Source organism: Bos grunniens, chromosome 4, assembly GCF_055505025.1.
Source record: "Bos grunniens cultivar Pamir isolate PY7600 chromosome 4, Bosgru_T2T1.0, whole genome shotgun sequence".
In the NCBI taxonomy this organism is placed as follows: domain Eukaryota; kingdom Metazoa; phylum Chordata; class Mammalia; order Artiodactyla; family Bovidae; genus Bos; species Bos grunniens.
Window position 1 is genome coordinate 35392275 of NC_141168.1, and position 26772 is coordinate 35419046.

The 26772-nt window shown below is 36.8% G+C and overlaps 1 protein-coding gene and 1 long non-coding RNA gene across 4 annotated transcripts in view; both read right to left on the minus strand.

Moving 5' to 3' along the window:
- KCND2 (potassium voltage-gated channel subfamily D member 2) overlaps positions 1-26772 on the minus strand; it is a 568410-nt gene that overhangs the window by 396066 nt on the left and 145572 nt on the right. The window lies entirely within an intron of this gene.
- Positions 1-26772, minus strand: part of LOC147373928 (uncharacterized) — a 120498-nt gene that overhangs the window by 62710 nt on the left and 31016 nt on the right. Inside the window, exons 3-4 of one of the 2 annotated variants that reach the window (XR_015162217.1) lie at positions 18617-18681; positions 14672-16909 (exon numbers count right to left, since the gene is read on the minus strand). The exons of the other annotated variant lie outside the window; for it this stretch is intronic. This is a non-coding gene — a long non-coding RNA (uncharacterized LOC147373928). Of the gene's footprint in view, positions 1-14671; positions 16910-18616; positions 18682-26772 lie in introns of those variants that run through there. 2 annotated transcript variants of the gene reach the window in all.

Consider the following 26772-nt stretch of genomic DNA (forward strand, 5'->3'; position numbering starts at 1 on the left):
GAACATTGGGGTACACGTGTCTCTTTCCATTCTGGTTTCCTCAGTATGTATGCCCAGCAGTGGGATTGCTGGATCATAAGGCAGTTCTACTTCCAGTTTTTTAAGGAATCTCCACATTGTTCTCTATAGTGGCTGTACTAGTTTGCATTCCCACCAACAGTTACTTTTGCACAATTTTTATAAAATGCTTTGGTCTTTAAAATACTAAAGCTATACTAGATATTTTTATTTCTGATCCTTTTGAAAAAACATGGATCCTTCGCTTTCTCCTGTTAACTTATGAAATTCAGGTGGAGGCATTTAAATCACAAATCCATTACCTTCTCTCTATCATCTTTTTAACCACAAATAAACAGCATTCAAACTTTGTTAAATTCATTCCCCAAAGAGTTTTCATACAGTCAAATATGAATTTGGAGCTGAATGAATCCACTGACATATCACAATATTATCTTTACACCTATACAATGAAGTCCCTGATTTTACCTGTGGTGCCTATCACCACGCCTGACACTTGTTATTTGATTTATCAATGGAGAGAGAGGGATACTAGAAAAAACATTCAGAAAAAGCCCTAAAAAAAAAAAAAAGTCAGGTGTAATAATAAAAGATTCATATAACTGTTTTCCTATATCCTATTTTCTGTATCCTAGATCAAAAAAGTATCTAAGAGAAGTTAAGAGAAACGTTATTTTTGGCAGAGCTGGGTCTCGAATCCTAGCCTGAATCACCTGCTCTTGCCCCTATCGGATGCTGCCTCACCAGGACAGAAGAACTGACAGGAAACAAGCACTTCTTCCCATTCAGTGTATTAGCATACTTATTTTTCACAAAATCTATCGATTTTTCTCATTTTCCTTGCTTTACACCATTTAATCATCTTTAAAACATGTTTAGAAAATTTAACAAGCTATAAATGGTATTTTTTATTAAGAGATGTGACATTAAGACGTGTCACAAATGTAGAGATATGAAGTGTTTGCTGTATCCTACCAGCAATGCTGTAAAGGTTAGAAAAATGACATGTACTAATAAGTGATCAGACCCATGGCACTAATGAGAGGCTCTGGTGCCACATGGTATCTTAAAACCCTCCCCAGTGTTCGTTACTATGCCACGTTGATCATGTCATTTTTAGTAAATTCAAGAATGATTCATTCCTGGCTGACAGGTAAGTGCAGATACTGTTATGTTACTTCTAAAGCTCTGTCAGTGAACTTGTCAGAAAATAAAGCAGAGCTTCCTTACTAAGAAAACATAAATGTCCCAACTTCCCAGGTTTTTGTCTTAATACATTGAAATTTCCTTCTTTGCTCTCTGCTGAAACATAAATTTTCAAGCATGGTCTGACCAAACAAGCTTTACAGAAAGAAAAAAATCAACATCGTAGCTTCACACAAAGGTTATATTATCCTTTTTTATCTTAGAAATAGATTTCTGTTTTCACATGAGTTTGAACACTGAGCAAAAACCCTTATAAATTCTTTTCAAATATCTTAATATTTTTATTTCTTTGTATGCAGAAGAAAATTAAATTTCTATTTCCCTAACAGAAAACATTTTTTTGTATCTAGGCAAAACTGCCTTTAAAATGTCTCTTTGATTAAATAAACTGTGAAATGAGTGCTGATACATAATTATTCTAATGTGTGTTTTTCCCAAAGAGGACATATTCATATTTTAATTGCTTTCATACAATTAAAATTCTGCATGAGGAATTGTTTTCAATCATAAATGTTATATTTAAAAATAGAGAATTTATTCTGCATTGGTGACCAGGTAATTTGGGTAAGTTTCTGAATTGATCTGTGGCTGTCATCTCTGGGGCATCTTCTTACCGGGCAGTGAGAAGTGTTTGTCACACACGTGTGGTCACAAATGTAGAGTTTGGTTTGGATTAATCTCCGAAAAGGAGAACTTACAAACTCTTGGGAGCTTTGGCTCACCATCCTGACATGAGGACAGTGCATGAGAGAAAGCCAGACAGCTGGAAAAAAGAAACTCAAGAAGATGTGGAAGAGATGGAGACAAAAGCAGGATGCCTGACCACTTCCCAATTCTTGCATGCAATCCTGAGGTCATTCTGCCTGTTTTGATTTTCTGAGATACTTGATATTTTATCAGTTCCCCATTTTTGTCTTGCTTTGCTTTGCATTGCTTTTCTACTTAAGCTCTCTGTATTTGGTTTCTGTTCTTGTAAATAGTCTTATTTGTTATCCTGGTCTCAACTATTGGTTGTGGTCTCTGTGTGAAAATGAGATGAGGATAGATAGCTTTTTTAAAATAAATTGGACTGCAAGATGCATAGTTCTGGTAGAATGGGACAAACTACAGATCAACAGGATGAAAAAATTATAGGTATCCATCAGGCTGGCTCAGTTGGGGAAGATGCCTCCAGAAGTCAATGAGTAAAATCTAGCAAGGTAGAATATTTTATCAGAGAGGTTTTACACAAACATGGTTCATGTGCAGAGAGGAGGGATGGAGGATACTGTAGCTGAGAATATGATTTTCACGGTGACTGAGATTCAGGTATTGGGGCCAGTGTGAGGAAAGCAGGAGAGACTCCATCTTGAAGCTGTCATCCATCTTAAAGGCAGGATGTGAACTGGGCCTGAACCCTACCCCAGAGGGAGAAAACCATTGCTAGTGAAAGCCCAGTCTCCTGGAGACTTCCCTCCCTACAGATGGCAAACGGAGACTGTAGTTGAGGTCAGGCTGCTCCTGTTAGATTTACCATTGAGACATCCCCCCCTTGATGTATAATCATTGTTCCCCTCCTTTAATCTTAATTGTTTGTTCTCCTAGCACCTATTTGTTGTAAAAGTCAATCACATACAACAAAGAGGTTGCTAACATGTAACCAGTCACATAGTGGAGGGGAGGTGGTATAAAACAGCCTCTCAGGAATATCAGGGTCCTTGTTGGGAACTGATTCCCTTTGGACCTGCTGGCATAATAAACTGTACTTGACTGTCTTGAGTGTCCTCTGAGGTGTGTTTTGCGACTCCATATTCCACAACACAGGGAGAATACAATATTTAAATTTGGGGCTGTCCATTTCTGGCTATAAATACAGGTACCTAGAAAGCTGCTGTTAAGACAAAGCCCAACTACTGAAGTGGAGTCTCGTTGCAGAAAACAAGGTTAATGGCTCAAGAACTGCAAGCCCATGGTTCTCAATCAGAGGTGGTGATGCCCCTTGGGGATAGCTAGCAACATCTGGAAACCATGGTGGCTGTTAGAACCAGAGTAAGGGTTTATTTTTGGTACAGTGGTAAAGAATCCACCTGCCAATGCAGGCGACACAAGAGACTTGGGTTTGATCCCTGGATCAGGAAGATCCCCTGGAGAAGGAAATGGCAACCCACTCCAGGATTCTTTCCTGGAGAATTCCAGGGACAGAGGAGACTGGTGGACTACAGTCCATGAGGTAGCAAAGAGTTGGACATGATTGAGTCCCTTGGACTGCAAGGAGATCCAACCAGTCCATTCTGAAGGAGATCAGCCCTGGGATTTCTTTGGAAGGAATGATGCTAAAGCTGAAACTCCAGTACTTTGGCCACCTCATGTGAAGAGCTGACTCATTGGAAAAGACTCTGATGCTGGGAGGGATTGGGGGCAGGAGGAGAAGGGGGCGACAGAGGATGAGATGGCTGGATGGCATCACTGACTTGATGGACGTGAGTCTGAGTGAACTCCGGGAGTTGGTGATGGACAGGGAGGCCTGGTGTGCTGTGATTCATGGGCTCGCAAAGAGTCGGACAGGACTGAGCAACTGAACTGAACTGAGCGACTGACACAGGGGTTCATTAGTGACATCTAGTGGGCAGAGGCCATGGATATTCTTAACATCCTTGACTTCCCAGGACAGCCCCCCAACAATAATTATCTGACTCGGATTTCAGTAGGACTGAGGTTGAAAAACCTTGCTTAACCAATATATAGACTCAAAGTGGAATCTTTAGATACTTCAGGGTGAATCTCCAAACTCCAGGTTCAGAGTTCTCCTGGTTCTCATCTGTGGAGATAAATTAGTTTTGGGATATTAAAGAAGGGTTGTGGGGAGAGGAGCTTATCCTTAACTGAGTCAAGGTCTACTTCCCAACTGGCATTTTTAGTCGCTGCAGTTGTTTTTAAATATTATTTTTTTCTCAGCCTATGGCTAGCCTGCATTTGTAGATCCAACTTAATTGTACCTTGGTTGTTTCAAAGCCTTGTCCGTACTGTAGTCCTTGAAGGCTTAAAGCATTTCCATCCTGACACGGTAAGCCACAACACAAAGTTGGCAGCGTGGCCTGTTTTATTACATGCCAGAACCCACTCCAGTACTCGTGCCTGGAAAATCCCATGGATGGAGGAGCCTGGTAGGCTGCAGTCCATGGGGTCGCTAAGAGTTGGGCACGACTGACAGACTTCACTTTCACTTTTTACTTTCCTGCATTGGAGAAGGAAATGGCAACCCACTCCAGTATTCTTGCCTGGAGAATCCCAGGGATGGGGGAGCCTGGTGGGCTGTCGTCTATGGGGTCGCACAGAGTCAAACACGACTGAAGCGACTTAGCAGCAGCAGCAGCAGAACAGAAACACTAAGCTAGGTGACTATACTATTTCATAACAGGAATATTACAGGAAGAGAGTGTTTACAAAACTTCTAACTTGATGTCTAGTAACTTGAAAAGTCAACATGAGCGGAAATAAGATGAATTTCTACAATTTTACTTTTAAAAAGAAATACAGGAAAATGTTGATGTGTCAGTGCAGCGGTCGTTCATCTACCCTGTCTCTGCATTAGGCCTCAACATGTGTAGCTATTTGCGCTGCACAAAGATTCTGAACAAGGCAATATTTCATAAAGGTACCCTTACACACAATCACCAAGATATGGGAATTCAGCAATTTTGGTTGACTGACTCTCCATGAAACATCATGAGAATGCTCCTATCTTTGACTCCAGTACTCTGTTTAACAGCTTCCTATTGCCGCTGTAACAAATTACCTAAGCCTGTTGGCTTAAGGGCTTTCTAGATGGCTCAGTAGTAAAGAATCTGCCTGCTGATGCAGGAGATGCAGGTTCAGTTCCTGGGTTGGGAAGATCCCCTGGAAGAGGAAATGGCAACTTACCCCAGTATTTCTGTCTGGAAAATTTCATGGGCAGAGGAGCCTGGGAGGCTACAGTCCATGTGGTTGCAAAGAGTGGGACACGACTAAGCACACACACACACAAATGGCTTAAAACAACACAAATTTATCATCTTACACTTTTGGAGGTCAGAAACCGAAAATGGGTCTCACTGGGCGATATTGCTTTGTGGGGCTCTAGGAAAGAAACCATTTTCTTTCACTTTCAGGTTCTGGAGACTCCCACTATTCTTTGGGCCATGACTCCCTTCTAGCATCAAAACCAGCAATGATTTGAGCCTTTCTCAGGACCCCCTCTCTAGTTCTGACTCTGCTGACTCTCTCTTCCTTTTGTAAGGACCGTTGGCCCAGCAGGATAATACAGATAACCTACTTATGCTAAGGTCAGTGCTTTGTCATGTAACACAACATACACATAGATTCTGAGGATCAGAATGTAGGCATCTTTGGGGGGACCATAACTATTGCTACCGCATTCACTAAAACCTCATTTTGCAAACAAGTAGATATAGCTTCGGAGAAGGCAACGGCACCCCACTCCAGTACTCTTGCCTAGAAAATCCCATGGACAGGGGCCTGGTGGGCTGCAGTCCATGGGGTCGCTAGGAATCGGACGCGACTGAGCGACTTCACTTTCACTTTTCACTTTCATGCATTGGAGAAGGAAATGGCAACCCACTCCAGTGTTCTTGCCTGGAGAATCCCAGGGATTCCCAGGGGGAACCTGGTGGGCTGCCGTCTATGGGGTCGCAGAGTCGGACACGACTGATGCAACTTAGCAGCAGCAGCAGCAGATATAGCTTACTAAGTTGTATTAGTCACAGAATCAAGCTTTGGCACTTGAAATGAAATAATTACATCAGACATTTAAACAAAGATAGCAAGCAAAACCTTGAGGCTTTAAAAGAATTTCATGAATCTTGTAGAAAATTCATTTTTTAAAACAATCTAACTCCTGGAATGGTCAAAAAACAAATGTAATTTAGGAATGAAAAAATTTCAGGGTAAAATGACATTATCAAGTAGTTATTAATTTTCTTATTGCCATACTATTAAGTATAGAATTTCTAATCTTATTAACTTTTCAATATGTCACAAAAATTCTGCAAACACTCCAGCTCTCCACTCTTAAAAATATAATTTTCTATCAAAAACTACAGAAGTTAAAAATACTTCTCCTTTTTACACTGGAAATAAAATCAAAGCAAGTGCTATAGAAGATAGGGTGAATACTGCGGTGTTGTAGGTGATCTTACACATTGGTGATGAGGAACTATGAGATGACATTTCAAAGATACTGACAAACTAAGAATCATTGATACCAATAATAAAGTTGATAGCTTTCTACAGAATGAAATTACCCCTTGGAAGGAGTATGCTTTAGCCTTTGATTCACTTATTAATTTAGTAGTCATTTAGTAGAAAAGGCACAGGAAATCACGTAACTGCCTCACACATTTTTAGTTGAAAAAATAAAAATGACATAAAGGTAGATCAATAATGCATTTTTCCAGGAAACCAAGAGATTTCCATCATATCCACTCAACAGTGACAATTTTACTTTGAAATGATCACAAACCAAGATGCACATAATGACACCTCTAAACAGAAAAAAAAAAAGAAAAAAAAAACCTCGATTTATTCTTTTTTAAGACATCAAAGAAATAAACAGTGCACTTAAAAATGCTTACATCCTATAATAACAAAATGATAATGAGGAATAAAATGAACACTTTAGCATTTAATAGATTTTTGCTTTATCCACAATACCTAAGTTGTTATAGAAAACAAATACAAAAAAACCAAGCAAATGCATCTTCTCTGAGGTACAAAAGTTCATGAATTTAAATAACTATTTAAAGCTACAGAATAGGAGAGCCTAAAAGATATAAATAATTGTCAGCTGAGTTGTATGAAAAATAAGGAGTGTGAGATGTGTGTTTCTGAAAACAGAAGCATATAGCTTACCTATCATTTTATCTATCTATCCCTCAAATGCATTTTGAGGTCCTGGAAGGTTGAGAACATGTCTCCTTTTCTTATAGCCCATATGATGTCCAGCAATAACTTGACCTTAGTAAGGAACATTGTTTTTTTGCTATGCATTCTACAGTACTGAATACTGACATCATCAGATATAATAGAGTGATTAAATGACAAAGAGCTTTAATATAACATTTTAACTGCAAATCCATTGTTATCTACATTAAGTATATTCTATACTTCAAGACTGAAGGCAGGAGGAGAAAGGGGCGACAGAGGATGAGATGGTTAGATCGCATCACCGACATGAGTTTGAGCAAGCTGCAGGAGTTGGTGATGGACAGGGAAACCTGGCGTGCTGCGGTCCATGGTGGGGTCACAAAGAGTTGGACATGACTGAACAACTGAGCTCAACTGATATTTCAAGCAATCTTTTCCAATTGTATGTATCACACTGACTTAATTAGACACCCTTTGCCCTGAGTAGTAAGTACTATCTCCATAACTCAACTATAATACCAAGAGAAGGTTTTACAAAGCACTTCATTAACATTATAACATCATCCACTACAAACTCAACGGTCTAATAATTTAAAATATGTAGATTGTAAAAGTAAACTATGCAAAAAAGATAATCTGTATATAATTTTTTAAATTATAAGTTCATTTTAAGTTCCCAGGAATGTAGAAAAAAATTATGCTGGAATTTATTTATCAAAATTTTCCCTGTTAAGCAACAAAATGAAGCATCTTTGGATGGTAATGAAAGTTTTCACTCTCAGGTACTACGGTACATGACTAATAACCTTAAAATAGAAACCAGCTTGCAATAACTGAAGAAACTACTGTGACATGAATCCACACAATGTAATTGATTTGATATTGCCTTTTCTGATCTCTTTCATATCTTTAGATAAAACCCACTATACCACATTCCAATTAAGAAAAACAGTATTTATTAAAAAAAAAAAAAAAAAGCAATTGTTAGTACATAGAAAAGAAGCATCTATGGCTCTCAAAAGCTAGACTACACTAGGTTGCTAAGATCACTATACTGTGCTTGCTGTTCCTTGCTTTCTGTATTCCAGTCAACATCCATTTTGTGAGAAAGGGATGCACACAGGAAGCTGCCTTAATTTAGTTCCTTTCATCTGAAGATTTCAAAAGCTGTGCTGATGGTCATTATTTACAGTTGCTGAATAAATGGGAGCACAGACTCAATGGGAGGCCATAACCATTCTATAAATGAATTACAAAGAGTAGAATCTTGTTAAAACAAGTTGGAGTATAAAACATCTTAGATGTCCTGCTTAAATTCTGAACTTATTTTCCATTTTCTAAGCAACTTTCCTATTTTGTAACTTTATTCTTACATTTTAAGGTTAGTAATGACCTTGCTCACTTGTTCACACAGAGTCACTGGCCCCTGATTATTTTTAGAAATGTAAGTCAGCTAATGTGCTACCTATGTGCGTATGCATGAAAAAATGGAAGGGGGAAGAGTACATGACATTATGACATGTAATTTGAAAGTGCTTTAGGATATAAATTGTGCAGAGGAAATAAAAGGAAAGAAAAATAAATTTTTAGACTGAAAATTGCTAGAAAAGGAAGAGAGGAAATTATTATTATGGTTAGAAGTTTAGAAAGAATGACTCATGACAAAGTAATTTTGAACAGAAGACTCCTAAGAGCCAGATAAGGAGAGGAGCTGTGTGCAAGAGGCAGAAATATGTGGTTAAAGATGGGGGCAGAGAGATATGACTCCTAATAGATACAATAAATTTTCTTCACTAATGAAATGCCTATGGAGGCTTTTCAAAGTAATGGCTCTCACACCAGGCCAACCATCTGAACCAACCACCTAAAGAACGCTCAGAAGCCAACTCCTACTGTGTGCTCCCCAGAGATGCTGATGTATCAGTTGTGACTCACTGTCCAAGGATTTGAGCAATATTTTTCAAAGATTCTGATGAATTGATAGTATAAACACTTAGACAATCTATCCTTCCACCATGGCCAATACCTAAGAAGTATACTCAGTGCTGGGAGCAGCAGATACTTTGCTAGCTCCCATCAGGTAACACTGAGAAAGTGAACTTAAAACAGCAACTGAGGAAGAAAGGGTCTGTTTAGGAATCAGAAGTCATACTCAGAGTTTCCTGGTCTCAATATCCTTGTATGATCTATATCTTGAGATGAGATGCTTGTCAGTTATCTGGCCTAGATTTTGTTCCTTGCTTATTTCTTGGCTTGAACCATTGGATAGTGACCCCAGTGCAGCTCAACTGGAAGACTAGACTTTGTCTGGATACTTAGGATGTCCTGAAGTCTGCCCACACTCTCAAGTTTGTCTTTGGCTTTACTTCCTATTCATTCAAATCCCACAAATCTAACAGACATGGAATTGGGGAAAGTTTGAGCAAAGGCTTTCACCATTGTGCCCAATGAGCCCTTCGGGCCTTTTCTTACACTATATTCAATCCTCACTCACTGTGACCCTCTCAATCAGTGAACAAGGCCCAGTGATTTTGCTAAAACTTACCTGAATCAGGAAGAGTTCTTAATCAGGTGAATGATATTCTATCAATGTTTTCAAAGGCTGATCCTTGCTCCTGAGTCAGAAACACTGGTGACCTTGTTAAAATGCACTCTTTTAGGCTATATAACATATAGAATTAGAATCCATGTGTGCAGAAGTTATCAAATTACACTTTAAAACTAAATTTGCAGATAATTTTTCTCCACACTGAAAGTCTGAAAATCCTTGGAAAGCACAGACATCCTTTAATTAATTAAATAATTATTTACTTCATTAATTGAATCCATAAACAACAATTGCCTTCCATGTGCCAGGTACTAGGTAGGCTCTGGGAGTGTAAAGATGGTTTGAAAAGGATGAAATGTCTTCCAGAGGGAAAGTCAATAAAAGACAGAAACAGAGCATTACAGGTTCTGTGATAAATAAGCACAGAGCCCTCTAAGTATGTGGAAGGTTTAGATGTTCTGGAATGTTGCTGTTTGACAGCTGCATGTGTTCATAACATGAATTTCCTTTATTTGGGTGCCAGTTGTTTTCCTTCTACTTTACACACTTAAAAAAATGATAAAATGTTTCCTTAATTTTTTTCCAATGACATCACTGTGTTTTTCCTTTTGTATAGCCCTGATGCATTTAGATATTTTTCAAAGGCATCACTGTTAATATAAAAAACAGTTGTATTCAGCTGTAACTTAAAAAAAATCAAAACAGAAGCACCACATTAAGACAACCAAAATGCCCTGACCTCTGTTTTTGCTCCTACTCAGTGAGGTGCTTAATGATGCTCTGAGATAATATGATTGAGTTGTTAGTGTTTCATAGACACAGCCTCCCTGAAATTTTAATTTACATAATCAGTTTAGGCTCAAATTACCTATTAGAAAGATATATGCAAAAATTGTTATGGGAAGAATGACAGTATAAAAAAACACGTTTGACAAATCTATACATTATTTGTTAATAGGTTTTTCCAGATGTTTGAGTTACATGAGGTTCTAAAAAATATGGGATATTTTAATATAACACTTACAAGGCTATATAAAGATTTAAGGTTTTCTATCATATCACATAAGTGAAAGGACATCTAATATTTATTTTTTAAATCATGAAAGCAAGACCCAATTTTTTTCAAGGGCAAGAAGCCCATGATCTAACTTTTTTCCTTCTAACACACTGTAAGCATGATGAATATACAATAGATTCTGCCCACAGAACCCACTGTGTGAAAGGGAAACTATATAGTATTACAAGTGCTCTGATAGTTTCCACTGAACCACATACACTGTGAAAATATTAAGTATTGTGTTATATATAAAATATTTAAATTTTGTGTCTCTACTCTGTATGATAGCCAACACTAAAGAGGATACAAGATAAATAAAGCTCTAATATCCAATATACTGGATGAGACAAAGACATATATATTATCATCTCAGTAAAAGAATGGTGGATATTAAGAGAAAATATAAGCAAGGAGCTCAGAAAGGGTGAGGTTGGCTTTAGAGGAAATGATAAACGAAGACTTTATGGAGGGGAAAGAACTGAGATGAGTTTTAGTACAGTTGTTTATTAAATGCAATGATAATAACAAATGTTTATTATTGCTATCACTTACTGAATGCCTCCAAATCAGGAAAGAAGTATTGCCACCTTGTTTATTTAACTTACATGCAGAGTACATCATGCAAAATGGTGGGCTGGATGAAGCACAAGCTGGAATCAAGATTGCCAGGAGAAATATCAATAACCTCAGATACTCAGATGACACCACCCTTATGGCAGAAAGTGAAAAACTAAAGAGCTTCTTGATGAAAGTGAAAGAGGAGAGTGAAAAAGTTGGCTTAAAGCTCAACGTTCAGAAAACTAAGATCATGGCATCCAGTCCCATTACTTCATGGCAAATAGATGGGGAAGCAATGGAAACAGTGAGAAACTTTATTTTCTTGGGCCCCAAATCACTGCAGATGGTGACTGTAGCCATGAAATTAAAAGATGCTTGCTCCTTGGAAGAAAAGTTATGACCAACCTGGACAGCATATTAAAATGCAGAGACATTACTTTGCCAACAAAGGTCCATCTAGTCAAAACTATGGTTTTTCCAGTAGTCATGTATGGATGAGAGCGTTGGACTGTAGAGAAAGCTGAGCACCAAAGAATTGATGCTTTTGAACTGTGGTGTTGGAGAAGACTCTTGAGAGTCTCTTGGATGGCAAAGAGATCCAATCAATCAATCCTAAAGGAAATCAGTCCTGAATATTCATTGGAAGGACTGATGTTGAAGCTGAAGCTCCAATACTTTGGCCACCTGATGCGAAGAACTGACTTGCTGGAAAAGACCCTGATGCTAGAAAAGATTGAAGGTAGGAGGAGAAGGGGACAACAGAGGATGAGATGGTTGGCTGGCATCACCGACTCAATGGACATGATTTTGAGTAGATGACAGACAGGGAAGCCTGGCATGTTGTAGTCCATGGGGTCACAAGGAGTCAGACATGACTGAGAAGCTTAACTGAACTATCTGAGATTTCTAACCAGCATAATATAGAAGAATATTTCATCATATGGGAAAGTGTTTATTATATAGTTAGGTGGACAATGAATTACAAAACAGTGTATATACTAGCTTGAAAGACATTTGTATAAAATATACACTGTGGAGTACAGGAAGACATTTAAGAGAAAATGCTGGAGAATGAATTTAAAAAGAAAAAATTAAAATTTTAAAGTTATAATATATCAAATAATTAAAATGGTAAGTGTTAAATAGCATTCATGTTTGATAATAAAATCAGTTTTCCATCAAAGTAGATGTTATGTTGCAAGGATCTTCAGAAGTGTAAGACCTACTACATAATTTCTACTAAATAAAATGCTCTTAGAAATCAGGTCACACTTCACGTTTTCCCTGATCACAAATGAATAATTTAGTAGAAGAAAAAACATGAAGGGTAAAAGAATGATTGTATCCCTTCCGATGCATCCTATTTTAAGGTCAAACATACTTAGCTCTTTGTAAATGGAAGTACTATGGCAAATATTTAGGAAATATTATAAAGAGAATTCTTACTGAGAAGGTGTTAAAGTGGCCCCCATGCTTGCCAAAATATGTTTCTTCATATATTGGAAAGCAAATCATATCTTTTAATGTAAGAGATTAAAAATTGGTTATTATTTTCCCAAGCACTATAGAATGTGTATGTGTATATAACTAATAAAAATATGTCCCACATGCCATAAAATAATTATAGATGTATGATAAATGCTAACTTTAACAAGAGCCCCCAGGTAACTTTAAATTATTAATAAACATACAATGAATGCAGGAGACCTGGTTTGATTCCTGGGTTGGGAAGATCTGCTGGAGAAGGGATAGGCTACCCTCTCCAGCATTCTTGGGCTTCCCCTGTGGCTCAGCTGGTAAAGAATCTGCCTGCATTGTGGGAGAGCTGGGTTCAGTCCCTGGGTTGGGAAGATCTCCTGGAGAAGGGAAAGGCTATCCACTTCAGTATTCTGGCCTGGAGAATTCCATGGACTATATAGGCCATGGGGTCACAAAGAGCTGGATATGACTGAGTGACTTCCACATATCATATTATTCCTTCCTTCATTCTTTTCATTTATTCATTAAATAACCTATGGTTAAGAGTCCAATAGGTGTTAATACTGTGCTAATTTCACAATGACCAAGATGTTTTACTTCCCCCACATATTCCAAATTCTAGCCACTAAGCAGTGCCTAAGAACAAACATATGTATTTACAAGGTAGTATGGAAATGTAAATGGCAACCCACTCCAGTGTTCTTGCCTGGAGAATCCCAGGGACGGGGGAGCCTGGTGGGCTGCCATCTCTGGGGTTGCACAGAGTCGGACACGACTGAAATGACTTAGCAGCAGCAGTGGAAATGTAGGGAAGTAGTAGGGGAAAGGGCTTCCCTGGTAGCTCAGTTGGTAAAGAATCTGCCTGCAACACAAGAGATCCTAGTTCAATTCCTGGGTCTGGAAGATCTCCTGAAGAAGGGATAGCTTACCCACTCCAGTGTTCTTGGGCTTACCCAGTGACTCAGATGGTAAAGAATCTGTTTGCAATGCGGGAGACCTGGGTTTGATCCCTGGGTTGGGAAGATCTCCTGGAGATGGGAACGGCTACCCACTCCAGTATTCTGGCCTGGAGAATTCCATCAGAGAAGGCAATGGCACCCCACTCCAGTACTCTTGCCTGGAAAATCCCATGGGCAGAGGAGCCTGGTAGGCTGCAGTCCATGGGGTCTCGAAGAGTCAGAAACAACTAAGTGACTTCAATTTCACTTTTCACTTTCATGCATTGGAGAAGGAAATGGCAACCCACTCCAGTGTTCTTGCCTGGAGAATCCCAGGGACAGCGGGAGCCTGGTGGGCTGCCGTCTATGGAGTCGCACAGAGTCGGACACGACTGAAGTGACTTAGCAGCAACAGCAGTATAGTCCTTGGGGTCACAAAGAGTTGGACATGACTGAGCAACTTTCACTTCACTTCACTCCAGGTGGCACAAGTGGTAAAGACCTGCCTTCTATAGCAGGAGAGAGAATGAGACACAGGTTTGATCCCTGGGTCAGGAAGGTCCCTTGGAGGAGGGCATGGCAAACCACTCCAATATTCTTGCCTTGAGAATCCCCACGGACAGAGGAGCCTCTCAGGCTACATTCCACGGGGTTGCAAAGAGTTGGACATGACTAAGCACAGCACAGGAGGGGAAAGGGTCAGAGAACTGAGATGAATTGGACTTTAAATTGAATTAGGCTGAGCTGATGGCAAAGGAAACCAAAAGAAGCTGCAAAAGCAGAGGCACTGGAGGCACAGCAGAGTCCGTGGGCGGAAGGAGTGAAGAGTCCTTTGCATTTGGTTTTGTATTGACCCTAAGAACTACATGAGATAATTGTGGAAAAGAAAAATGAGCAAAACGGAACAAAACACACTATCGAATTTTCATTTCATCCTGTATAATAAAGAGCTAGAGACTGTTTTCACTTGTTAGTTTGTTTCCCATAGAACATTTTTATTTGTTGTTTGCTTATACAAGAGGCAGTAGATAAGAAGATAGATAGGTTGGTTTCCTGGGTTGTTGTCTGGTTGGTTGGTGGTTCTATTAGGGAAGTAAAACAATCAGAAATATAGAAGGATGAACCACAGCAATGAAGCCAAAGTGGTCAAAACTACCATGCAAATCACTATGAACATCAATTAAATACATAGATAATAATGTTTATTTTTTCTTCTTTGCCCATCTGGAATATACTGAAGACTGTGGGTGTCATATCAATTGCCATGATTATTTGAACACACTATTATGATATTTGCTATGCATGTCTTTTTCTGCCAATAAATTTTCCCTTTGTAGAAAGTTTTCACACTCAGTTTTAATAATAGAGTTGCCTCTAGTATTGAAATTGGTTATTATTTTATCCTTAATGACCTCTGTGCCTTCAAAGCAGTTTTTAAATGACTGAGTCTATATGTCTTTCTCTGTTTCTGTTTTTCCATAAATGACCTTGATTTGCTCATATAGAGTTAAAATAAACAAAAAAAGAAGCAATAGCTAAGAGCACCTTATACTCATTTCAAACTCTTACAGATACAAATTACCAGGACAGTAGGATTATTTAAGTAAACCCATCCAACAGAAATGCTAAAACTACAACTTGAATATTCATTCCATTGCCTTTCATTAGAGGTTTGACCTCAGTCACCAAGTAAACAGATTAACCAAAGTTAGGATTTAGTTGTTAACTAGCACATTTTAAAGAAAATGAGGACCACTGTTAAACTTGACAAACGTAGAGACTTTTTATAGCACTACCACTGAGAACTTTAAAGTCCATCACCCAACAGGACCATGATACAAGAGAAAGAAACACATATGTTAGAATGTTCTAACTTTGTATTGTATTGTATTGTATAGTATTTGTATTATAGTTGTAGTCAAAAAACCTTACATGTAACAGTGGAATAAGGGAAAGAAGTACCAAATACTGACTGAATAAGTGGGGAATCTGTTAAAAATATCTAGTCTTACATACCAGGGTCTTTAGCAATATTCTTGGGTATGTTTTGAATCTTATTAAAATGATTTTTACTACTTTGGTGAATGACTTTAATAAGAAGACTCCAAATTGAACTTGAGTTTAGCTAATTTTAGCTGTTAAAATAGCACTTTTATATTGACTGCTATATCACCTTTCAACAAAGTAAAGTCAAATGGAGAATAAAATGCATACATAGACACAGGGTCTTCATTCCTAGCAACCTGTAGATAAACTAAGGAAGAAAATCAGATAAGTAACACAGGAATAGCTCAGAAAGATTAACTTAAAGAAAATGAAAAATAATTAAATGTGGATAGCTTGACTTTCCAGAGCCTAGAGGACATGCTAACTACTAATAAAATAGAATAGTGAAATAATTTAGCAAGACAGGTCATTCAGTAAAATAACGATAACAAAATCCCATTAATGTCTGGTCTGTTTTATAACATGGTCATGGTATTCCATAGGGTGTCAGAGATGGAGCTGAAAGTTTCTTGCTCTTGCCACTGAATCACCCTATGACTAATGGCTCACACTTGTTAAACACACAAAAATTATTTAGAGTGTTATATTAAGACACACACACACACAAAACCTAAATTAAACTCAGGAATACTGAATACTTACCGTCTAATTAACTGAGTTGGCTGGAAGTTACACCATTTCCTGATGTTAATAAAAACTCACAAATAATAATCTAGTTAGTTAAAAATATAAACTCAGTGAAAAATATAAATTCAAGTTAGATGACTAATTTTCTATTGAAAAATAAATCCTATAATAAAGTCTTATTATGGATGCTAAAATATGACTGGTATAGCCATCCCAACGGAGAAGGCAATGGCACCCCACTCCAGTACTCTTGCCTAGAAAATCCATGGACCAAGGAGCCTGGTGGGCTGCAGTCCATGGGGTCGTGACTGAGAGACTTTACTTTCACTTTCATGCATTGGAGAAGGAAATGGCAACCCACTCCAGTGTTCTTGCCTGGAGAATCCCAGGGACGGGGGAGCCTGGTTGGCTGCCGTCTATGAGGTCACACAGAGTCGAACACGACTGAAGCGACTTAGCAGCAGCAGCAGCAGCAGCAGCAGCCATCCCAAAGAGTAAATCATTTGGAATTGTTCCAGGCTAAGTCAGCAGAGTGTCACGGACATTTAACATAAAAAACACTTCTTGACCCTGAGGATATAAATCAGGAAACTATTAGCTGAGGCATACCAATCGACTCTGTGAAGCCCTAAACAGAGCTTCACATAATATCCTCAACAATAAGGAGGAAAACCAATTGATCTTATAATTAATTTGACCAATACAGAATGTACATTTAGGTCAAAGAGTAAATATTGGGTTTGACACTGACCAACTTAGCTATGTACATGGATCAAATTAAACAAGTAATTGCTTGCATGTGGCCAGATCAGACTATGGACTTGAACCTATTAATCTGACTATATTTGGAAGTTCAGCTATTAAATCTGGGTAAACTATTTACCTCAATGTATGGCTGAACTTCTGGAACTTGCTCTGTTGGAAGTTGTAAGTGAACATAAAAAGTACACCCAAGTAAAATAGGCAACTTACATACATAGAGTACAAATTCTGTGCAACTGTGGTTAGGGAGGAAAAAAAAATACAATTTCTATGTCACTGGAAAATCTAATTATTTAATAATCCAAGCCAATGTTAAGTTTCTACCTTAAATATTAAATAAGAAGTCAAAGAACTGGAGCCATTTTACTAGTTAACATTTACTTATATTGAGTAACCTTGAGTTTGAAATTAAATATTAGAACAGTTACTGAAAACTGTCTCAAATATGTTTGCCATGTACAATGTAAAACTGTAACTAAAGAATGCGGAATAATTTTTTTGAGTTCACCATACATTAAAGATTTTAAAAAAATACAAACAAAGCCAAATTCTTGCAGAAATAATGTGACCTTGCAGTAATATATGAAACTAGAAATCTTTAGGATAAAATCCCACATAGCTAAGCACCAAAGTTTGAGGACTTAGAAGTAAGAGAGTTTTATTAATGGAGAATATAAACAGCATCCTTAATTTGAATGACATAAGATAGCATATTTCTGACAATCAAGTAGCCAAAGAAGAATCTATCTGCTTCCAATAAAGCTAAAAGAAACTACTTTCCTTCTCATTCAGTCAAAGGCAGGTCAAAGCAACATTAATCGTAAGACATATATGAACATTTCATTTGATTTAGATGGTTTAAGTGGTGAGTTGACAGCAGGAAGATCTAACAGATAGTCACTAGAGTCTCTTTCATTCCTGGTTATTTTTCCTCCTACAAATTCATTATAGCATATACTTAGAATGATTATTTATGTCCTAAAACAGAATATATTATCTGCCTATATTAATTTATCATATTTGTTTCCCTTATGAAATCATACATTTTTACAAGTAACGTGAAAAGTTGCTTCCCTTCCAGAAATTTCACCATTTGAAGTTTATGGTGATTGGAGAATTTTGGAAATTATTGGAATAATCTGTGGATTACTAAACACAGTGGAATTGTAAGAAATTCTAAGAATAAATTGCATGCATTAAAAATAGAAAAGAATACACCTTAATCACCCTGTGATTTAATGGCTTTATCTGGAGATATTTCAATGAGGTGCTGACAAAATCATCACATGAAAAAAAAAATTTAAGTAACTTAAGCACCAAAACAAAGTAATTGGTCTGAAATATCAAAATCTTATATTCTCACAAATTTCCATAATCAAATCTCATAGGATATGTGATGTTTAAACAAACTACAGGTCATCAGGGTTATACTGATACAAAATAAAGAGGAAAGAAAGTACATTAAACATTGCAAACATTAGGTAAAACTTTGAACAGTACATGTGTGCATTTTACCTGCTTAAAGAGAAGTGAAAGTCAATTTCTAGATGATACTAAGAAATCTCTCCTTGTGACAGTATCTAAGATTAAAAGTAAATAATTTTAAATGAATTTTTCAGTACTTATTAGGTAAAAGTAACTAATATTCACAGTCTCTATGAGCCTGGTATTATGGCAGGCAATTAACATACTGGTAAGTAAGTAAGTGAATTTGCTCAGTCGTGTCTGACTCTTTGTGACCCCGTGGATTGTAGCCTACCAGGCTTCTCCATCCATGGGATTCTCCAGGCAAGAATACTGGAGTGGGAGAAGGAAATGGTAACATACTGGTATCTGATTTAATTCTCTCAAGTCTGATAGTTATGTACTCTTATCTCCCATTTTTTATATATATGTATCCTAGGGCACAAAGAAATTAAATCTTTTTCAGGGTCACATAGTTTCATTAGATGGGAAATTAATTCAAAGTCCATTAATTCAAAAAGTCTGGGTACTGTGGACAGTTCAGAAAACAAAATAAGAGAAATTGAGACTATCAAACTTCACCCTATTAACTCATTTTTCATACTGAGTATCAAACATCTCCATTACAGTTTGGAAGAAAAAACTGAATGAAACACAGTATGGTAATAAACATAAATTTAATATAAAAATGATATTTGCTTTAAATATGTATTCTTACCACTGGAATCCACATAGGACAGATTGGCAAATAGTTTAGGTTTAATAAAACATCTCTAAATTCTATGATATTTGTATACATCAATTTTAGTATTCTATATCCAGTAGTTAAAGAGCTTCACTGGTGGCTCACTGGTAAAGAATCCACCTGCCAATGAAGGAGATACGAGTTCAATCTCTAGGTAGGGAGAATCCCCAGGAGAAGAAAATGACAACCCACTCCAGTATTCTCGCCTGGGAAATTCCATGAACAGAGAGGAGACTGGTGGGCTATAGTCCATGGGGTTGCAAGAGAGTCAGACACAACTTAGCAACTAAACCATAACAAATACAGTTAGTTATGTGAAATGACAACATCACCTCTGACCTATAAACTAATATTAACATAAACATTACAAGAGAAGTAATGGTACTTTTGACAGTTCTGGAGGAGCAATTCTAGAATTGCAAAAGAAATCATCCCAGAAAGAAAATCATTCTCAAAGTCATTATCACTGGCTTTGTTGTGATAAATACCTTTTTACATAAAAAAGCCTGGAGAACAAATTAAATATAAGGAAAAAATTACTCATAATATCCACATAGTAAATCTGGAAAATATTAATAGGTCTAACTTTAAGAAATATCCTCTTTTAAAACATTCTAAAAACCAAGTTTTTTATATTTGATATTGGCAATATCATCCACTTCCAATCTATGCAAATTTTAAATGTGAATTACCCAGGGAATAATGAATGACAAATAGGCTTCATTTGTATCTATTACTGAACAAGTAAAAAATTATGAACAAAGCCATATTCATTGATACACAAAATGAAGAAAACTAAAAGTCATAACTATCTTCTAGTTACTTATCTTTACATTATTATATTATTTAATACTGGATCTTAAACATAAAGATGCTTTAATATAACTTTTGAGGGGAATTATATAGCTTAGGGATTAAATTGAATCCCATCCAGTTCCACTTTGCAAAAACTGTGTGCCCTTAGCTCAATTATCTAAGCTCTGAAAGACTCAGTTTTTCTTATCTATAAGACAGGAATGATAACTATGTCTTTCTCATGAGGCTACCATGGGGATTAAACTAGGTAAAATATATAAGCACTGATTATATAACATAAACCACACCACTAGTAGGTGGTAAATTCCCCTTAAGCTATAGCAATCATCATCATTGTGATCAGAATGATCATCGCAAGGAATGTATCCCTAGAAACAAGGAATATGCCATTTTTAGAAACTCTGTATCATATATTTTTATATTTTAATTAGTAGATAGTATAACACCTTAGATTTATGAAATCAAATCAAAGAAAAGTAATGTAGAAAGTATGGTTGGGAGGAGGGATAAATTTGGAAATTGGGATTGACACATACACATACTACTATACACAACATAGATAACTAATAAGGACCTACTGTGAAGAACAGGGAACTCTACTTAATTCCCTGTAATAACCTATATGGGAATAGAATTTAAAAGAGAGGCGATGCATGTGTGTATATAACTGAATCACTCTGCTGTATACCTAAAACCAACACAACATTGTAGATGAACTATACATCGATAAAAAATACATATTTGGTTTGAGAAATTGCTAATGTGCTCATTTTTACCTTATTAGTTAATGCCAACTTAAATATTATAATAGGAAATAAACATTTGATCCATTTATCAAATAATATATAATGAGATAATATTAATATATATTGTGAATTTTATAATGAGATTAAAATTCCAAACCAGCTCTCTCTCCTTAATAGCTGACTGAAGAAATTTCTCATGACTCCACTTCTCAAACTGAAACTTGAAAAATACCTTTATTTTAATGCTTCAACAACCCAGGAGAAGTTTGTTTCTATACTGCACAACTATATAAATATAAATCTATGTTAAACAATCCTTCTGCTTATAATTGTCATAAGCTTAACTAAAATGCTACAATTTAAAAACAAAACTGTGAAACCAACACAAATACAAGTTAATTCTAAATGAAATTAACAGGTTAAAGGATGATTTTTAAACTGAATAATTTTTAGCACATGGCAAATTAAGTAACTGCTATCTTATATACCTTTTGAATCGACTGTGTGTGCTAAGTCACTTCCGTTGTGTCCAACTCTTTGAGACCCTGTGGACTGAAGCCCGCCAGGCTTCCTTTCCATGGAACTCTCCAGGCAAGAATACTGGGGTGGGTTGCCACTCCTTCTCCAGGGGATCTTCCTGACCCAGGGATCTAACCTGTGCCTCCTGTGTCCCTTGCACTGCAGGCAGATTCTTTACTACTGAGCTACCAGGGAAGCCCTTTGAATCCACTAAACCTTTGAATCCACTAAGCCCACCCTATTGAACATGTTATGTGAAGATCATTGTCCTCTTACTTTCCTTAATGGACACTGTAAATTCTTATTTCTACTGTATGGGTTAAGGTCATTGGCCTCTCTTTACTGAAAATGCATTATTTATGTGTTGTCTACTTGTATTCTTTTCTCAGTAGCCCTAGATAATTAAATAGAACAACATGGAAGCAATATTTTGTACATAAAAATTATAAAGCAAGGAGTGAAGTCTAATAAACTCTAGAATATATATACATATATATTCATCAAGAAATAGGCTTGTATTTATTTATTTTAGATGATTAGAAAGAAATATCACTCATTCAAAAACAGAATTACTGTATAGCAAACTCACATCTCTGAGAACACGCCCATGGAAGCCCATATAAACAGCTTTGCTCTAGTCCATCTGGACTGACGTCTATAGCAGAACCTTCACTGGGGTGGTTTTTGTTCTCAATCAGCTCCCACAGATTTAAAGTTTTCCAATTGTCCTTTTATTCCCAAATTTCCTGGCTTGGGCTTTAATTTTGGTTCCCTTAGGTCCCCTCCCTAAAACTACAAACAGGTCTTACCTTCCACCTTTATCACAGCCTTTTCTTACCACAATCTGAGTCACGGACCCAGGCCTCTACCTTACTGAGGAAAGGAGATTTATGCACACACTCATTCATTCATTCAGCATATACTTATTGGGCACCTACTTTGCATACTAATGCCTCATGTTGGCACTGAGGCATAGGCGATGGATTATACTGATGATGTTAGGCCAAAATATTTCTTCCTACACTCTCATTTGCATCAGCAGGTATATTTTACTGATCCTAGAAAACTCTACACAGTTGAATTTAAAAGTTGGCTTTTATTCAATTATATAAAGATGCTTTTCCCAGGGGCAGGGGTTAATTTCTGTATCACCATAAAAGTTTCTACTTTATCAATAATTTGAAATAGATACTGGGTGCTTTAAACTTCCATTTATCCTAGAATAATTAGTAAACACTTAAAAGATAACCTGTTCAATTAAAAAAGTTAAATATATCAAAACTTTAAAAATCTAAACACATTTACAATAATCGAGTTCTATGGAAAACAGGTAATGGCCAACTAACACTAATTTCGTTGAGAATTTTACTTGAGAACTTTAGCCTAAAGTGAAAGTGACAGTCGCCCAGTCGTGTCTGACTCTTTGTGACTCCATGGAAAATACTATCCATGGAATTCTCCAGGCAGTAGGTAGCCTTTCTCTTCTCCAGGGGATCTTCCCAGCCCAGGGATTGAACTCAGGTCTCCAGCATTGCAGGTGGATTCTTTACCAGCTGAGCCACAAGACAAGCCCAGTTTTAGCCTAAGAATCTCATATATTTTCTTTGATTATATAAATGTATGTTGATGACTGTTATTCATCTGTAATGATGATCAAAAACATCACAAAATTATCATTCGTGATAGTAATAATAATAATTGCAAAAATAATAATCTATTATCACTAGTATCCTATTAAGAAAAGACAGACAGTAATTCAGGGAGAGGTTTATAATGTTAAAACAAAGAGAAGTTTCAAAGCTTACTGAAAAAGGAAATCTTCAACTGTTAAAGGATACAAGTTAAAAGAGAATATTCATTTTCTCCAAACTTCTTGTGATCAAGGTCTCCCTATCTTTGTCATTCACAAAAGGACATTTTGAAGAATTATTTTCCTAATCAATTTATAAAATAAAACTTGGATTTCATGTTGCTATCTTAATAGATTGCATAATGAAAAGACTCAGGGGAGGGGGCTATAGCTATAAGGAGAACCATGTGCTTAGATTTAGTGCAAAAGTCCCCATTTGGCTTATGCAATGACCTACAGGCAAAAAAATAACTTACTCAAATGTAAAGATAATTACAAATATTAAAACTCTTCATTAAATTGCCCATTAGAAAATAAAACAATTATAATTTCTATTATTTTTGGCAATTTTCCCATGTCATCATCTTTACTTCAAGAGTCAAACTAAAGTAACATAAATGTCAATAATACCAAAATTCTTTGACAATAAATTGGAAAATCTTATAAATAACATGGAATTTTTAGTAAAAATAATATACATATTTATTCAACATGTCATTCAATTATTCATATAACAACTATTTATTGAGAGTCTGCTATGTGGCATACACTGCTTTAGCTGTTGGGAATCTAGCCAATAGTCAAGAAAGACCAAAAGTCACTACTTTCAAGGAGCTTATGTTCTAGTGGGGGAAGGCAGATGTCAAACAAGACAACAAATAAAGTATATAGTGTGTTAGACAGTGACATGTGCTCAGAAGAAAAATAAAGCCTATAGTAATGGGCATAGTAATTTAGTTTAGTTAGAATGGCCTCCCTGGAAAAATTACATTGAATAAAGAACTGAAGTTGGTAAGGACAGAAATACACTTTAATTACTGTCATACTTTGATTGAGGATTATGGAAATGTTAAGTAGAGTATAATTTCTCAATATCTTCCTCTCCATTTCCTTCAAAGAAATCTCTGGAAAGCAAGCAGCTTAATACAAGCAATGTTAAGATAATGTTAAGAATGTTAAGGCACACTTCTTTATGGGGAGGTAAGGGTGATCAGCCGTTTTGTTCAACAGTGAAATTTCTGGAAATGTCAGCATTTGTCAGTAGACTATAAATGTAAATGGTTTGCATTTCTTAGATTTAAAAACATTCTAAATCCCACAAAGATTTCAGAATTCCTAAATATAAAAGAAAGGGATGCCTTAATTTTAACTCTTTTGCCTTTTTAAGAAGAATTCCTAACTAAATACCAAGGAATATTTGGATCTGTATTTACTCTTTCTACTTGAGCCCTTCTCATGGAACTCCTTGGGGTCATCTGTGGTTTTCAGTCAACCCTGAAATACTGGGAGAATCTTAGATCATTCTGTGCTCTGAAGAGCCACTGAGGAGGGAGAGGCAAGAAGGCAGCCAGGGCCAGAGGAGAAAGGTGTTGGCAAGAGAAACTATTAACCTGTGATACATTAATTACATGTGACCATATAAAACATCTCACAAATGGATGTGGAACAAACATAAAAATAAATATGCTTAACTCTTCAGAAATACTTCTATATCCTGAACTATTCTAGAGTCATCTTCCAAGTTGAAATCTGAGTGCAGCAACTCCTGGCATAAACAATGTACAAATGCTTCTGACTTTGTGCTACTGTCAAACCTACATTTTAATGGCTATGTCATTCTGACAGACTCCTGAGGCTAGACAAAAAAAAAAAAAAAAAAAAAGGAAAGTCTTGCACTGAATTCTTAGAATCAATACAAAGCAGTGTCAAACCAAAAATAACGTGTGCTCCATCTTGGAATACAAAGAAGGCTAGATGGAAGCGGTATCATCAGGTGGTCACTGCACTCATTTCCAGGTGAGACTGAAAATAACTATGAGCTAGAATGAAAATAGCTCAATGCAGAACGACTGGAAACCAGTGCACCAGCCAACTGAGCTATAATTGTAAAGGAAAGGAGAAACATATGAAAATACTGGTACAGGACCAATGAAACTGTGTATATCAAGACAACTTTTCTCTCCTCAAAACCTTTAATGTTGTCTTTGGCTAGGCATTGCTCACAGTTCAGCTATTTCTAGAACAGTAATGAGTCTACATACGAAAACATCAAATCCCTTGGAACTGGGCATTTTTTTTTCTGCCAGAGTTACTGGCTTTGATAGCTGTTTTTTTACTGACTAAGAATTTGGAAGAATTGAGTAGTCTTTCTTCTATTCCAAATTAGAAGTTAAATTTGCCCCTTTTCAGTATTCATCTATGTACTAAGTCTCCTTACTTTGGGAGTAAACAAATATAATTGGTGATAATGTGGATGTTTTGAAAGCTGGAAAATTCAGCCATTTAACTAATGTTTATTAAGCAACCACTTTTTTTTTTTTCTTTCAAGGCATAGATCTAGGCATGGGATATTCAGAGATACATAGGGAATTTCTGTATTAGAAAAACTCATCCTTACAAAATGGTAGGATCCATGCTTTAAGTGAAATTATGTACAAATATCTTTGCTTACTTTATATAAACAAAAGAAAGAGTAATTAGTCTGGGAATTTATGAAAGACTGCTAGTTTTCACTAAAAATTCATTCTTTCTTGTACAAGAATAGAGTTCTGGCTAGGCATAAGGACTCCCTGCTCAAGACTACACTACCAGCCTTGTCTGGTAGATATGGCCATGTTATTAAGCTAGATATGGCCATGTTATTAAGATTTGACTGCCTGAATATGAGTAGCAGTGATATGAACCAGTTCTGAATTTTGCTCTCAGAATGGCTAGGAGTGTTATTTTTAAGCAAAGATTCACTTAGCCTGTTACCTATATTGTGCCTAATACCTTCCAGGCAGGAAAATCAAAGTTCTTAAAAGATTTTGTATGTCTGTGTAAAAGAGATTTAGGTCAAGTCAACTAGTGGAGTCGGACACGACTGAGCGACTTCACTTTCACTTTCATGCATTGGAGAAGGAAATGGCAACCCACTCCAGTGTTCTTGCCTGGAGAATCCCAGGGATGGGGGAGCCTGGTGGGCTGCTGTCTATGGGGTCGCACAGAGTCGGACACGACTGAAGCAATTTAGCAGCAGCAGCAGCAGCAGCAACTAGTGGACAGTTTCCAGTGGTATGTAGTACTCTGTATACTTGAACCAGCCCAAGAATCACATGAATGCATCATCTTGGACATGGTTCCTTCAGCCCCCTCCTTCAGTGCAGATGCCCTAGGTGAGCACCATGGCATAGACCAGCTGTTAACTGCTGAATCCTGCCTGAAGAGCAGACCCATGAGCAAAATGAGTGACTTGTTGTTTTGAGTGATGAAGTTTTGGGGGTGGTTCATTATGCAACAATAGATAGTTGACACACATGTCCAGTTTCAAAAAATAGTATCACTAAAATTTATTGTAAAACTATAGAGCATGTTATGCAGGCACAGGAGTATCAGATACATACTGAAATTATGCGTATGGATGGAGGGAAGGGGAGCAATTTGTACTGAGACCTAGCAGCAACTACTACTGTACCACTATCTAAATATTAACTTGTTGACAGTCTTTTGCTCCCTGTTTATATAAGATTTATAAAACTTATCAATAGATACA